We start from the raw sequence: 15,951 nt of genomic DNA on the forward strand, positions 1-15,951 counted from the left end.
CTCCCCTCCACCTCCTTCCCCCTCCCCTCCCCTCCCCCTTCATCTCCCCTCCCCTCCACCTCCTTCCCCCCTCCCCTCCCCTCCCCCTTATCTCCCCTCCCCTCCACCTTCTTCCCCCCTCCCCCATCTTCCCCTCTCCCCTCCCCCTCCCCTTTAATCTCCCCTCCCCTCCACCTCCTTTCTCCCTCCCTTCCCCTCCCCCTCCCCCTTCCTCTCCCCTCCCCTCCCCCTCCTTCCCCCCTCCCCTCCCCTCCCCCTCCTTCCCCCCTCCCCTCCCCTCCCCCTCCTTCCCCCCTCCCCTCCCCTCCCCCTTCATCTCCCCTCCCCTCCCCCTCCCCCTTCATCTCCCCTCCCCTCCACCTCCTTTCTCCCTCCCCTCCCCTCCACCTCCTTTCTCCCTCCCCTCCCCTCCACCTCCTTTCTCCCTCCCCTCCCCTCCCCCTCCCCCTTCCTCTCCCCTCCCCTCCCTTCCCCCTTCATCTCCCCTCCCCTCCACCTCCTTCCCCCTCCCCTCCCCTCCCCCTTCATCTCCCCTCCCCTCCACCTCCTTCCCCCCTCCCCTCCCCTCCCCCTTATCTCCCCTCCCCTCCACCTTCTTCCCCCCTCCCCCATCTTCCCCTCTCCCCTCCCCCTCCCCTTTAATCTCCCCTCCCCTCCACCTCCTTTCTCCCTCCCTTCCCCTCCCCCTCCCCCTTCCTCTCCCCTCCCCTCCCCCTCCTTCCCCCCTCCCCTCCCCTCCCCCTCCTTCCCCCCTCCCCTCCCCTCCCCCTCCTTCCCCCCTCCCCTCCCCTCCCCCTTCATCTCCCCTCCCCTCCCCCTCCCCCTTCATCTCCCCTCCCCTCCACCTCCTTTCTCCCTCCCCTCCCCTCCACCTCCTTTCTCCCTCCCCTCCCCTCCACCTCCTTTCTCCCTCCCCTCCCCTCCCCCTCCCCTTCCTCTCCCCTCCCCTCCCCTCCCCCTTCATCTCCCCTCCCCTCCACCTCCTTCCCCCTCCCCTCCCCCTTCTTCTCCCCTCCCCTCCACCTCCTTCCCCTACCCCTCCACCTATCCCTTTCCTCCCATCTCCTCCCCACTCCCCTTCCCCTCCCCCTCCCCTCCCCACCCCCTTCCCCTCCTCTCTACCTCCTTCCCTCCTCCCTCCCCTCCACCTATCCCTTCCCTCCCCTCTCCTTCCCCCTCCCCTTCCCCTCACCTCCCCTCCCCCACCCCTTCCCCTCACCTCCCCTCCCCCACCCCTTCCCCTCACCTCCCCTCCCCCACCCCTTCCCCTCACTTCCCGTCCCCCACCCCTTCCCCTCACCTCCCCTCCCCCACCCCTTCCCCTCACCTCCCCTCCACCTCCTTTTCCCTTCCCCTCCCCTCCACCTATCCCTTCCCTCCCCTCTCCCCTCCCATTTCCCCTCCCCCTTCCCCTCCCCTCCCCTCCACCTCATTCCCCCTCCCCTCCCCTCCACCTACCCCTTCCCTCTCCTCCCCTCCCCTCCACCTCATTCCCCCTTCCCTCTCCTCCCCTCCCCCTCCCCACCTCCCTTTGCCTCCCCCTACCCCCTCCCCTCCCCTACCTTCCCTTCCTTTCCCTTTCTTTTCCTTTCTTCTTTCCGAGACAGAGTCTCAATCTGTCCCCCAGGCTGGAGTGCAGTGGCGCTATCTCAGCTCACGCCAACCTCTGCCTCCCGGGTTCAAGCGATTTTCCTGCCTCAGCCTCCCGAGTAGCTGGGATGACAGGCACCCACCACCACACCCAGCTAATTTTTGTATTTTCAGTAGAGACAGGGTTTTGCCATGTTGGCTGGTCTCAAACTTCTGACCTCAGCTGATCCGCCCACCTCAGCCGCTCAAAGTGCTGGGATTACAGGCGTCAGCCTCTGTGCCTGGCTTTTCTTTCCTTTTCTTTGAGACAGGGTCTCGGTCTGGCACCCATGCAGGAGTGCAGCGGTGCAATCAGGGCTCACCGTAGCCTCAAACACCTGGGCTCAAGCCATCCTCTTGCCTCAACCTCCCTCATAGCCAGGATTACAGATGCACGCCACCCACCCTGCTAATTTTTGTATTTTTAGTAGAGACAGGGTTTCACCACGTTGACCAGGCTGGTCTCAAACTCCTGTACTCAAGTGATCCACCCGCCTTGGCCTCCCAAAGTGCTGGGATTGTAGGCGTGAGCCACTGCACCTGGCCTGAGCTTTTCTTGAAAACATATCACAGACCAGCCTGGCCAACATGGGGAAACCCTGTCTCTACCAAAAAAATACATAAATAAATACAAACATTAGCTGGGTATGGTGGTGGGCGCCTGTAATCCCAGCTACTTGGGAGGCTGAGGCAGGAGAATCGCTTGAACCTGGGAGGCAGAGGTTGCCGTGAGCCAAGATCGCACCACTGCACTCCAGCCTGGGTGACAGAGCGAGACTCTGTCTCAAAAAACAACCACCAAAAAAGCATATGACAGGCTAACTTTCTAAGCCTGGGATTCTTGCTCTCTGCTGAACGATGGGACTCTTGGATGAGTGTACAATTGTGCGGTTCACCTTCGCCGTTGACCAGCTTCCCGGACCAAGGGACTCAGATTATAGCCATTGTCCTCGTAACACCATAAACGCTGGATGGTAGCACGTTGGATAGTAGCTGGGATTAGAGGCACCTGCCACCACCTGGCTAATTTTTTGTTTTTCTGGGTTTTTTTGTTTTTGTTTTTGTTTTTTTTTGAGACGGAGTCTCGCTCTGTCACCCAGCCTGGAGTGCAGTGGCACCATCTCAGCTCACTGCAAGCTCCGCCTCCCGGGTTCACGCCATTCTCCTGCCTCAGCCTCCCAAGTAGCTGTGACCACAGGCGCCCACCACCATGCCCGGCTAATTTTTTGTATTTTTAGTAGAGTCGTGGTTTCACCGTGTTGGCCAGGATGGTCTCGAACTCCTCACCTCATGTGATCCGCCCGCCTCAGCCTCCCAGAGTGCTGGGATGACAGGTGTGAGCCACCGCGCCCAGCCTATTTTTCTGTTTTTTCGGTTTTTGTTTTTGTTTTGTTTATTTATTTATTTTTTTTGAGACAGAGTATTGCTCTTGTTGCCCAGGCTGGAGTGCAGTGGCGCGATCTTGGCTCACTACAACCTCCACCTCCCAGGTTCAAGGGATTCTCCTACCTCAGCCTCCTGAGTAGCTGGGACTACAGGCACCTGCCACCACGCCGGGATAATTTTTGTATTTTTAGTAGAGACGGGGTTTCGCCATGTGGGTCAAGATGGTCTCAAAGTCCTGACCTCAGGATATCCGCCCACCTCGGCCTTCCAAAATGTTGGGATGACAGGTATGAGCCATCGTGCCTGGCCACCACTAATATTTCTGTCCACAGATGTGCTCTTGGCGGTTGGTGCCCAGTGATCCTTACTAAGAATGAAAATAGGCTGGGGCCGGGCGCGGTGGCTCAAGCCTGTAATCCCAGCACTTTGGGAGGCCGAGACGGGCGGATCGTGAGGTCAGGAGATCGAGACCATCCTGGCTAACACGGTGAAACCCCGTCTCTACTGAAAAATACGAAAAACTAGCTGGGCGAGGTGGCGGGCGCCTGTAGTCCCAGCTACTCGGGAGGCTGAGGCAGGAGAATGGCGTGAACCCGGGAGGCGGAGCTTGCAGTGAGCTGAGATCCAGTCACTGCACTCCAGCCTGGGCGACAGAGCGAGACTCCGTCTGAAAAAAAAAAAAAAAAGAAAAAAAAAGAAAATAGGCTGGGCATGGTGGCTCACGCCTGTAATCCCAGCACTTTGGGAGGCCAAGGCGGGCGGATCACGAGGTCAGGAGATCGAGACCATCCTGGCTAACACGGTGAAACCCTGTCTCTACTAAAAATACAAAAATTAGCTGGATGTGGCCGGGTGCAGTGGCTCATGCTTATAATCCCAGCACTTTGGGAGGCCGAGGCGGGTAGATCACGAGGTTAGGAGATTGAGACCATCCTGGCCAACACAGTGAAACCCCGTCTCTACTAAAAATACAAAAAATTAGCCAGGCATGGTGGCGGGCGCCTGTAGTCCCAGCTACTCTGGAGGCTGAGGCAGGAGAATGGTGTGAACCCGGGAGGTGGAGGTTGCAGTGAGCCGAGATCGCGCCACTGCACTCCAGCCTGGGCGACAGAGCGAGAGTCCGTCTGAAAAAACTAGAAAAATTAGCCAGGCATGGTGGCGGGTGCTTGCAATCCCAGCTACTCGGGAGGCTGAGGCATGAGAATCTCTTGAACCCGGGAGGTGGAGGTTGCAGAGAGCTGAGATCGCGCCACTGCACTCCAGCCTGGTGACAGAGCCAGACTCTGTCTCAAACAAACAAACCAAGGAAAAGGAACCATCTTTGCCCAGGACCCTCCACAACTTCTTCTCCTACAGGTGTCAGAAGTGGCTTCATTCAATACTCACTCAAGATACAGTTCTGGAGGGTCTGATATCTCCCAGGCACTGGGGAGGTGACAATAATATGACCTGGCTCCGAGAGACAAAGCGACAATAGGCATAAAAGATTGAGCGTTGTTCGAATCTCAGCACCCAGTCAATGTCCACTGTGACTGCTGGATGATAGATGCTCTTATATCCCAAGCAGGCAAGTCTGCAGAGAGAGAGAGAAAGGAGGTTGGCCTAAAAACAGACAGGACTCTCTGCCCTCATGAAGAATGCGTTCTGTAGGAGGAGAGGAAGCTGAAATAAGTATGTATGCCCTGGACACGGTCATGGTGAGCGCTGGGAAAAAGAGAAGTGGCCGGGCGCACTGGTTCACGCCTGTAATCCCAAGACTTTGGGAGGACGAGGTGAGTGGGTCACCTGAGATCAGGAGTTCAATACTGCCTGGACAATATAGTGAAACCCCATCTCTACTATAAATACAAAAAAAAAAAAAAAAAATTAGCCAGGTGTGGTGGCAGGTGCCTGTAATCCCAGCTACTCAGGAGGCTGAGGCAGGAGGATCACTTGAACCCAGGAGGTGGAGCTTGCAGTGAGCCGAGATCGCGCCACTGCACTCCAGCCTGGGTGACAGAGTGAGACTCCCTCTCAAAAAAAAAAAAAAGAAGAGAAGCCAGGCGCGGTGGCTCACACCTGTAATCCCAGCACTTTGGGAGACCGAGACAGGTGGATCACAAGGTCAGGAGTTTGAGACCAGCCTGGTCAATAGGGTGAAACCCCGTCTCTATTAAAAATACAAAAATAAGCTGGGCACGGTGGCAGGAGCCTATAATCCCAGCTACTGGGGAGGCTGAGGCAGGAGAATCACTTGAACTCGGGAGGTGTAGGTTGCAGTGAGCCAAGATCGTGTGACTGCACCTCAAACTGGGTGACAGAGTGAGACACCATCTCAAAAAAAAAAAAAAAAAAAAGAAAAGAAAAGAAAAAATAGAAAAGGAAAAGGGAAGTGGAGGGGGAGGAAGGGCAGAGGCAGAACTGTTCATTTCTGTGGTCAGGAAGGTTTTTGGATTGGGGACCTTCAGGCATAAAGGAAGAAGTCCCCAAAGCCAGCCTGGGCCTCTCCCTTACCCAGGGGTTCTCGATCTCTGCCCTAGTGATATTTTAGCTGGATAATTCTTGGTTGTGTGGGCCGTGCTATGCATCATAAGATGTTGAGCAGTATCTATGACGTCCAACCACTAAATGTCAGTAGCACCTCCCAGCTCTTGCTGTGACAACCAAAAATTCCACTGAGGTTGCCAAGTGTTCTTTGGGGGGCGAAATCACTCCTGATTGTAAATCACTGTCTTTCATTCATAGATAGATAGATAGATAGATAGATAGATAGATAGATAGATAGATGATAGATAGATAGTGGATTGATAGATAAATCGATAGATGATAGATAGATACATAGATAGATAATGGATTGATAGATGAATAGATAGATGATTGATAGATAGATAGATGATAGATAGATAGATAATAGATAGATAGATAGATAGATAGATAGATAGATAGATAGATAGATAGAGCCGGGCGTGGTGGCTCATACCTGTAATCCCAGCACTTTGGGAGGCCGAGGTTGGCGGATCACAAGGTCAAGAGATCGAGACCATCCTGGCCAGCACAGTGAAAGCCTGTCTCTACTAAAAGTACAAAAATTAGTTTGGCATTGTGGTGTGCGCCTGTAATCCCAGCTATTCGGGAGGCTGAGGCAGGAGAATCGCTTGAACCCAGGAGGCGGAGGTTGCTGTGAGCTGAGATCACACCACTGCACTCCAGCCTGAGTGACAGAGTGAAACTGCATCTCAAAAAATAGATAGATAGATAGATAGATAGATAGATAGATAGATAGATAATACACATGATAGATAGACACATAGATAGATAGATAGATAGATAGATAGATAGATAGATAGATAGCTGAACAGATGGATAAATTGTTACAGAGATGATAGATACATAGACAGATAGAAAGGTAGAAGAATAGATGAATAGAAACATAAATGGATAGATAATAGATACATAGAAAGATAGAAGAATGGCGGGGTAGATAGATGAATGAATGGATAAATAGATGGATATGTATATGGATGCATGGATAGATAGATAGATGAATGGTTAGATGATACATACTAGATAGATGATAGAATGGATCACTAGATAGTTGAATAGATGGATAAATGATTAGATAGATGATAGATACATAGATAAACAGATTAATGAATGAGTAGATAGATGATAGATAGATAGATAGATAGATAGATAGATAGATAGATAGATAGATAGACAGGATAAATAGATAGATTGATGAATAGATGGATAAATGGTTAGATAGATGATAGATACATAGAAAGGTAGAAGAATGGATGAATAGATAGATAAATAGATAGATACTAATTGATATGTAGATCAAAAGACAGAAGTATGGATGAATAGATGAATGGGTAGATAGATGAATGATAGATAGAGAGAAAGAACACAAAATAAAGAGAATTTCTCACACTAAGTGAGGGTTTCTCAACCTTGAAGCAATTTCCATTCAGGATATTTTCATCCACATCGTTCTCTGCTGTGAGGCCCGTCCTGTGCATTGGGGGATGTGGAGCAAATCTCTAGACTATATGCAGTAAATATCAGCAGTATCCCCCACCAAGTCATGACAAGCAAAAAAACGTCTCCGTCCTTTTCCAGATGTCCACATCCCAACCCTGCACTCCAGAGACCTCCCTTCCTCTCTCTTCCCAACCCTCCATTGTCCACAACGCCCCAGGGTGACTGGAGCTCCCAGCTCTTCTCCACTTGCCTTCTGGGAGCTGTGATTTCAGGCATTTTACATATGAAGAGGAGAGAATTGTAGGCTGATAACGAGGGGAGATGTGGAGGGCCACAGAGGCCAATCTGAAGTCAAAGAAGACAACCAGGGTTCACCTTGGCTCTTCTGAGACTCAGGAATTGTCATCCGGAGACATAGGTCTTTGACGGACCCAGAAACATGTGGTTCCTGAAAATGGATTATTACAGCTACTCAGCTCAATTAAATTAATAAAAGGAATATTTGCTCTTCGGGGTAACCCATGATGCTTGAGGAGAACTTGGAACACACCCAGTTCTCTTGCACCTCCTTGTCAATTACTAAGCATGTTTCCCCCAGGCTTCATAGCTCCTTCCTCTGAAACGCAGAAACATGGATCCAGAACATTCTAGATGGCTCTGGGAAAACCATGACTCTGGGAAGGATGATACCACGGGAAAAACACGTTTGCTGGAGTTAGGAGAGCGAGATGAAATGCCAGGTGTTTGTTTGTTTGTTTGTTTTTGAGATGGAGTCTCGCTCTGTCACCCAAGCTGGAGTGCAGTGGCTCAATCTTGGCTCACTGCAACGTCCACCTCCTGGGTTCAAGCAATTCTCCTGCCTCAGCCTCCCAAGTAGCTGGGATTACAGGCACCCACCACCACCTCCAGCTAATTTTTGTGTTTTTAGTTAGAGACAGGGTTTCACTATGTTGGCCAGGCTGGTCTCAAACTCCCGACCTCAGGTGACTCCACCCACCTCAGCCTCCTAAAGTGCTGGGATGACAGGCATGAGCCATCATGCCCGGTGGCCAGGTGTTATATATAAAGTTTCGGTGCCACAAAAGGAATAACACTCAAATATAAAATTTTCTTTTTAATTTTCAGCAAGGCAAGGTACTTCTATAAAGGGCTGCACCCTTACAGATGGAAAAATGGGCAGTGCACACTCGAACAAAGGAGGGGAAGGGGTTCTTATCCCTGACGCATGTGGTCCCTGTTGTTGTGTCCTTCCCCTATTGGCTAGGGTTAGACCGCACAGGCTAAACTAATTCCGATTGGCTAATTTAAAGAGTGACGGGGTCAGTGCTTTGGTGGGAGTCAGGGCAGAGCAGGTAGCAGGTAATTGGGATGAGTCAGGGTGGAGCAGGTGACCAGAATGAGTCAGGGTGGAGCAGGTGGTGGAAAAAGTTTGCTTTACAAGGAAGTTAAGTTTCAAAGTAGAAGGCAAACAATTGAACATACTGACATATTAACTCTTTGAAAGGAAACTTAGAACTCCTATTGAACACAGGGAAATTCTTCAGCCACTTCAGTGCTCTGGCTCTTCCCTTTACAAGGAGATACGTTTGGGAGCGTTAAGGTCTGAAGGGGCAGGCAAAGCACGTCCTTCCTTCTGGACTCCAGAGTGGAAACTTATTCTATGTAGGTTCTGAAGGTCATCCTTGTCTGTCATGCAGATGACACAGACCCACCTGCCCCACTTCCTGTTTCTTCATCATCTCTATCCCAAACCACAAACCAATATTGTGTTGTTTGTGTTTCACAATAGGCAGGCATGGACCATGAGTCAGCTGGGAGGAAAACGGGAGGATGGCAGCCATCAAACATCTCTTCGGATGCAGCTCAACATGGAACCGCTACTCTAAGAAGACCTTTGTAATTTCTTCCATAGATTGCTTTTTACTAATCCTGAGTGACGGGATTGTTTTGGTTATCAATTGACATGTGACACATTAACCTGGAAACGTAGAGGCATGGAGGAACTCCAACTTGTTGTTACGTGGTGTGATTCTGAGGGCTGGCAGGGCTCAGCTGGGAGGTTCTTCTGCTCTACATGGTGTTGACTGGGGCTGGAGGGAACTTGTGGATTGACTGGGCAGGTGTGTTCTAGTTGGTTCAATCACGTGTCTTGTAGCTGTGCTGAAGTTCAGCTGAGGGCTTGACTTGGGATGTATCTATCTGCTGGCTTAATGGATCCAGAACATTCTAGATGGCTCATTCACATACCTGGAAGTTGGGCTGTGTGTCAGCTGACTTGTGCTGTGTGTATCTGTAGGCTTAATGGATCCAGAACATTCTAGATGATTCCGTCACATACTTGGAAGCTGGGCTGCATGTCAGCTGACTTGTGCTGTGTGTATCTGCAGGCTTAATGGATCCAGAACATTCTAGATGATTCCGTCATGTACCTGGAAGCTGGGCTGCATGTCAGCTGACTTGGGCTGTGTGTATCTGCAGGCTTAATGGATCCAGAACATTCTAGATGATTCCATCACGTACCTGGAAGCTGGGCTGCATGTCAGCTGACTTGGGCTGTGTGTATCTGCAGGCTTAATGGATCCAGAACATTCTAGATGATTCTGTCACATACCTGGAAGCTGGGCTGCATGTCAGCTGACTTGGGCTGTCCCTATCTGCTGGATTAATAGATCTAGAAAATTCTAGATAGTTCCTTCTAGAACATTCTAGATGATTCCTTCACATACCTGGAAGTTGGGCTGCATGTCAGCTGACTTGGGCTGTGCCTATCTGCTGGCTTAATAGATCCAGAACATTCTAGATGGCTCACTCACATACCTGGAAGCTGGGCTGCATGTCAGCTGACTTGGACTGTCCCTATCAGCTGGCTTAATAGATCCAGAACATTCTAGATGGTTCCTTCACATACCTGGACTGCATGTCAGCTGATTTGGGCTGTGCCTATCTGCTGGCTGAATAGATCTAGAATATTCTAGATGTCTCCTTCACATACCTGGAAGCTGGGCTGAATGTCATCTGATAGTGCTTGACTTAGGCCATGTCTATCTACAAACTTAATAGGTCCAGAACATTCTCAAGGGCCCATTCATTTGGAAGCTCACCTGGAGGCTGAGTGAAAAGTCAGCTGAGAACTTGACTTGGGCCCTATCTATCTGCAAACTTAATAGATTCAGAACATTCTCAGTGGCCCATCGATTTGGAAGCTCACCTGGAAGCTGGGCAGAAGGTCAGCTGAGAGCTAGACTAGGGCTCTATCCATCTATGTGCAGACTTACTCGGTGCGGAACCTTACGTTATGTGGAAGCTGGGCTGACAGTCCGCCCATTTGTGCTGGAAGGCTGATAGAACCAGAACATTCTAGATTTCCACCACATTGTGTTGGCCAAAGCAAACCATGGGTTAGCCCAGATTCAGTGGGAGGCAAAGTGTACTCCAGCTCTCCTGGGGGTTGGGGAAAAGGCTCTGTGAAGCATTTGCACCCACCTTGCTTTCTCCACAATAGGCATCTCCGTTTATTAAAGTCTACTGGCCTGGCACGGTGGCTCATGCCTGTCATCCCAGCACTTTGGGAGGCCGAGGCAGGCGGATCACAAGGTCAGGAGTTCGAGACCAGCCTGGCCAACATGGTGAAACCCCATCTCTACTAAAAATACAAAAAATTAGCCCGGGCCGGGCGCGGTGGCTCAACCCTGTAATCCCAGCACTTTGGGAGGCTGAGGCGGGTGGATCACGAGGTCAGGAGATCGAGACCATCCTGGCTAACATGGTGAAACCCCGTCTCTACTAAAAATACAAAAAACTAGCCGGGCGTGGTGGCGGGCGCCTGTAGTCCCAGCTACTCAGAGGCTGAGGCAGGAGAATGGCGTAAACCCAGGAGGCGGAGCTTGCAGTGAGCCGAGATCGCGCCACTGCACTCCAGCCTGGGTGACACAGCAAGACTCCGTCTCAAAAAAAAAAAAAAAAAAAATTAGCCTGACATGGTGGAGGGGGGATGCCTGTAGTCCCAGCTACTCGGGAGGCTGAGACAGGAGAATCACTTGAACCCAGGAGACGGAGGTTGCAGTGAGCCGAGATCGCACCACTGCACGCTAGGCTGGGCAACAGAGCAAGACTCTGTCTCAAAAAAAGTAATAAATAAACATTTTATAAAAATAAAATACAGGCTAGTGTTACTTCAAAAAGGAAAAAAAAAAAAAAAAACTTGGCTCTTAGCATTAATTCAAGATCCTAAGGGCAATGCGTTAACCGTAATGTTAGACACTTTCTGTATTGAATTGAGTCAACATGTATATTGTGAGGTGATCTCTGATCTCTAGTCTAGCTGTTTTCTATAATCGTGAAAAGAAAGAGGGGCTCGCTGCCGGGAGCAATGTGGTTTGCTATCAGATTAATTGCTGAGCCGAAGCCAGTGGACTCCACCTTGCTGTGACGATTCCCCAGCCCTCCCGACTGTCCATTGTCCCCAACACCCCAGGGTCACTGGAGCTTCCAGCTCTTTCTTCTCCAGTTGCCTTCTGGGAGCTGTCATGTCAGGACTTTTACACAGGAAGCAGAGACAATTGTAGGCTGATAACGAGGGGAGACGTGGCAGGCCACAGAGGCCAATCTGAAGTCAAAGAAGACAACCAGGGTTCACCTTGGCTCTTTTGAGACTCAGGAATTGTAGTTTGGAGACATGGATCTTTCATGGACACAGAAACATGTGGTTCCTGAAAACGGATTATTACAGCTACTCGGTTCAAGTCAATGTAAAAAGGGAGTATTTGCTGTTAGAGGGAACCCTAACCAAAGTGTTTCGCCACTCCGGCACAGGGAATGTCTATGTGCATAGTACTGCAGTGTTTTTTTAAATTTAATTTAATTTAATTTTGTTTTATTTTGTTTTATTTTATTTTATTTTATTTTATATTTTATTTTTTGAGGCAGAGTCTCACTCTGTCACCCAGGCTAGAGTGCAAGGTGTGATCTCGGCTCACTACAACCTCCACCTCCCGGATTCAAGCGATTCTCCTGCCTCAGCCTCCCGACTAGCTGGGATTACAGGCGCCCGCCACCACGCCTGGCTAACTTTTGTATTTTTGGTAGAGACGGGGTTTCACCATGATGGCCAGGCTTGTCTCGAACTCCCGACCCCATGATCCACCCGCCTCGGCCTCCCAAAGTGCTGGGATGACAGGCGTGAACCGCCGTGCCCGGCCACAGCAGTGTTTTATAGCACAGAATAATGTGAGGAGTCCGTTGTGATTTCATTTGTTTGAGGCAAGGTTGGATTTTGATCCAGAGCCTTTTAGGCTGTAGAGAGAGCTAGCTTCAGACACTGCATGAGTAGAACAGGGTAGGGGGTTGTACATGCCAGAGAGAAGGACACCTGTTACCCACCTTGTCCACGACGGTTTATGTTATGGCTATGCCTGTCCACCCCGCTCTCTGAGGACAGGTCAGTGGAGACCATGGTAATGGGGTAGGAACCTGTGGTCAATGCCGACATCACAAGCAACAGAAAACACAACTGCTGGGCAGGTGCGGTGTCTCACGCCTGTCATCCCAGCACTTTGGGAGGCTGAGGCGGGTGGGTCACCTGAGGTCAGGGGTTTGAGACCGGCCTGGCCAACATGGTGAAACCCCGTCTTTACTAAAAATATAAAAAATTAGCCGGGTGTGGTGGCACACACCTGTAATCTCAGCTACTCGGGAGGCTGAGGCAGGAGAATCGCTTGAACCCAGGAGGCAGACCTTGCAGTGAGCCGAGATCGCACCACTGCACTCCAGCCTGGGCGACAGAGCAAGACACTATCTCAATTAAAAAACAAAAACAAAACAAAAAAAAAGCCGAGCGCGGTGCTTAAGCCTGTAATCCAGCACTTTGGGAGGCCAAGGCAGGCAGATCACGAGATCAGGAGATCGAGACCAGCCTGGCCAACATGGTGAAACCCCATCTCTACCAAAAATATAAAGAATTGACCGGGTGTGGTGGCAGGTGCCTGTAATCCCAGCTACTCGGGAGGCTGAGGCAGCAGAATAACTTGAACCCAGGAGGCAGAGCTTGCAGTGAGCTGAGATCGCACCACTGCACTCCAGCCTGGGCGATAGAGCAAGACACCGTCCAATTTAAAAAACAAAAAAAACAAACAAAAAAAAGGCTGGGCCTGGTGGCTCAGGCCTGTAATCCCAGCACTTTGGGAGGCCGAGGCGGGCAGATCACGAGGTCAGGAGATCGAGACCAGCCTGGCCAACATGGTGAAACCCCATCTCTACTAAAAATATGAAGAATTAACCAGGTGTGGTGGCACGTGCCTGTAATCCCAGCTACTCCGGAGGCTGAGGCAGCAGAATCACTTGAACCCAGGAGGCAGAGCTTGCAGTGAGCCGAGATCGCACCACTGCACTCCAGCCTGGGCGATAGAGCAAGACACCGTCCAATTTAAAAAACAAAAAAACAAACAAAAAAAAGGCTGGGCCTGGTGGCTCAGGCCTGTAATCCCAGCACTTTGGGAGGCCAAGGCGGGCAGATCACGAGGTCAGGAGATCGAGACCAGCCTGGCCAACACGGTGAAACCGCGTCTCTACTAAAAATACAAAAAATTAGCCAGGCATGGTGGCACATGCCTGTAGTCCCAGCTACTCGGGAGGCCGAGGCAGGTGGATCACGAGCTCAGGAGATCAAGACCAGCCTGGCCAACATGGTGAAACCCTGTCTCTACTAAAAACTACAAAAAATTAGCCAGGCGTGGTGGCACATGCCGGTAGTCCTCAGTTACTAGGGAGACTGAAGCAGGAGAATTGCTTGAACCCGGGAGGCAGAGGTTGCAGTGAGCCGAAATGGCACCATTGCACTCCAGCCTGGGTGACAGAGTGAGACTCTGTCTCAAAAAAAATAAAAATAAAATAAAATAAGAAAACACTAATCTTCTTTAAGTGCATACATTTTTTCCAGGTGGAATAATTACAACACTGACCACAAGGGATGACCTTCTTGAGTAATGTTCCCTAAATAAATAACTAAGTGTTAGAAAGGGGGGGTTAAAGGGCAGCTGCGGTTGACTCTGTCTCAAGTTTCTGGCTTCCAGCATTCAGACTCACCCCACCCCCTACCCCAGTCTTCCTTCTCACGGAAATATCAAGAAGGAATATAGTTGGTGACAAGTGGTCAGGGTATACAAGGGAGACATGAGCCTAATGAAATATAGGCCGGTCACGTTGGCTCACACCTGTAATCCCAGCACTTTGGGCGGCTGAGGCAGGTGCATCACCTGAGATCAGGAGTTCGAGACCAGCCTGGCCAACATGGTGAAACCCCTTCTCTACTAAAAATACAAATATTAGCCAGGCATGGTGGTGGGCACCTGTGATCCAAGCTACTCGGGAGACTGAGACAGGAGAATCACTTGAACTGGGGAGGCGGAGGTTGCGGTGAGCTGCGATCGCGCCATTGCACTCCAGTCTGGGCAACAAGAGTGAAACTCCATCTCAAAATAATAATAAAAATAAAATTAAAAAAAATACAATTCAAGGACTGGGCAAGGTGGCTCACGCCTGTAATCCCGGCACTTTGTGAGGCCAAGGTGAGCGGATCACAAGGTCAGGAGATCGAGACCATCCTAGCTAAGATGGTGAAACACCATCTCTAATAAAAATACAAAAAATTAGCCAGGCACAGTGGCACATGCCTGTAGTCTGAGCTACTCGGGAGGCTGAGGCAGGAGAATTGCTTGAACCTGGGAGGCAGAGGTTGCAGTGAGCTGAGATTGCACCACTGCACTCCAGACTGGGTGACGGACCAAGTCTCCATCTCAAAAAAAAAAAAAAAAAAAAAAAAAAGATTCAATGAAGAGAGCACTTTTAATTTGTGATATGAGAAAGTGTCATTACATGACATTACAACTTAAAGCCTGGTTGCATGGAGACCAAAATTAACAAATAATACAGTAATGAAGACTGATATATTTGAACTCCATCAGTCTGGGTCTACACCTCCCAGGAGCTTGGTATATCTACTCTGTTTCTGACACAGGGAGGCTAAAAGTTGGCAGAATAAATAAATTGATATATGAGCCAGGTGTGGTGGCTCACACCTGTAAAACCAGCATTTTGGGAGGCTGAGGCTGGTGGATCATTTGAGGTTTGGAGTTCAAAACCATCCTGGCCAACATGATGAAACCCCGTCTCTACTAAAAATACAAAAATTAGTCATCCCAGCTACTTGGGAGACTGAGGCAGGAGAATTACTTGAACCCAGGAGAGAGAGGTTGCAGTGAGCCAAGACTGCAATTTTGCACTGCAGCCTGGGCAATAGAGTGAGAATCCATCTCAAATAATAATAATAATACATAAATAAATTGTTATATGGATGGTTAGATGGGGAGTGGAGGGAGGAAGGAGTAGATGAATGGATGGATAGATGAATGGACAGATTGATGGATGGATGGGTAGATGGATAGGTAGATGAATGAATGGATGGATGAATGATGGTTGGATGGATGAATGGATGGATAGATGACTGAGTAGATGAATGGATGGGTTGGTGGATGGATGGATGGATGGATGATGGATGAGTGGGTGGATGAATGGATAAATGTATGAGTGGATGGATGGATGGATGGTTAGATGGGTTGGTGGATGAATAGATGGGTTGGTGGGTGGGTGGATGGATGGATGGGTGGATGGATGGATGGATGGATGGATGGATGGATGGATGGATGGATTGAGGAATGGGTAGATGTGTTGGTGAATGGATGGATGGATAAATGAATGGGTGGGTGGGTGGATGGATAGATGGATGAGTAGGTGGGTGGATGGATGGATGGATGGATGGATGGATGGATGGATGGATAAATGGATGGGTGGGTGTGTGGGTGGATGGATGGACAGATGGGTGAGTGGATGGATGGATGGATGGATAGATGGGTGGATAGTTGAGTTGGTGGATAAATAGATGGGTTGGTGGATGGATGGGTGAATGGATAGATTGAGGAA

Source organism: Macaca fascicularis, chromosome X (assembly GCF_037993035.2).
Source record: "Macaca fascicularis isolate 582-1 chromosome X, T2T-MFA8v1.1".
Taxonomy (NCBI): Eukaryota; Metazoa; Chordata; class Mammalia; order Primates; family Cercopithecidae; genus Macaca; species Macaca fascicularis.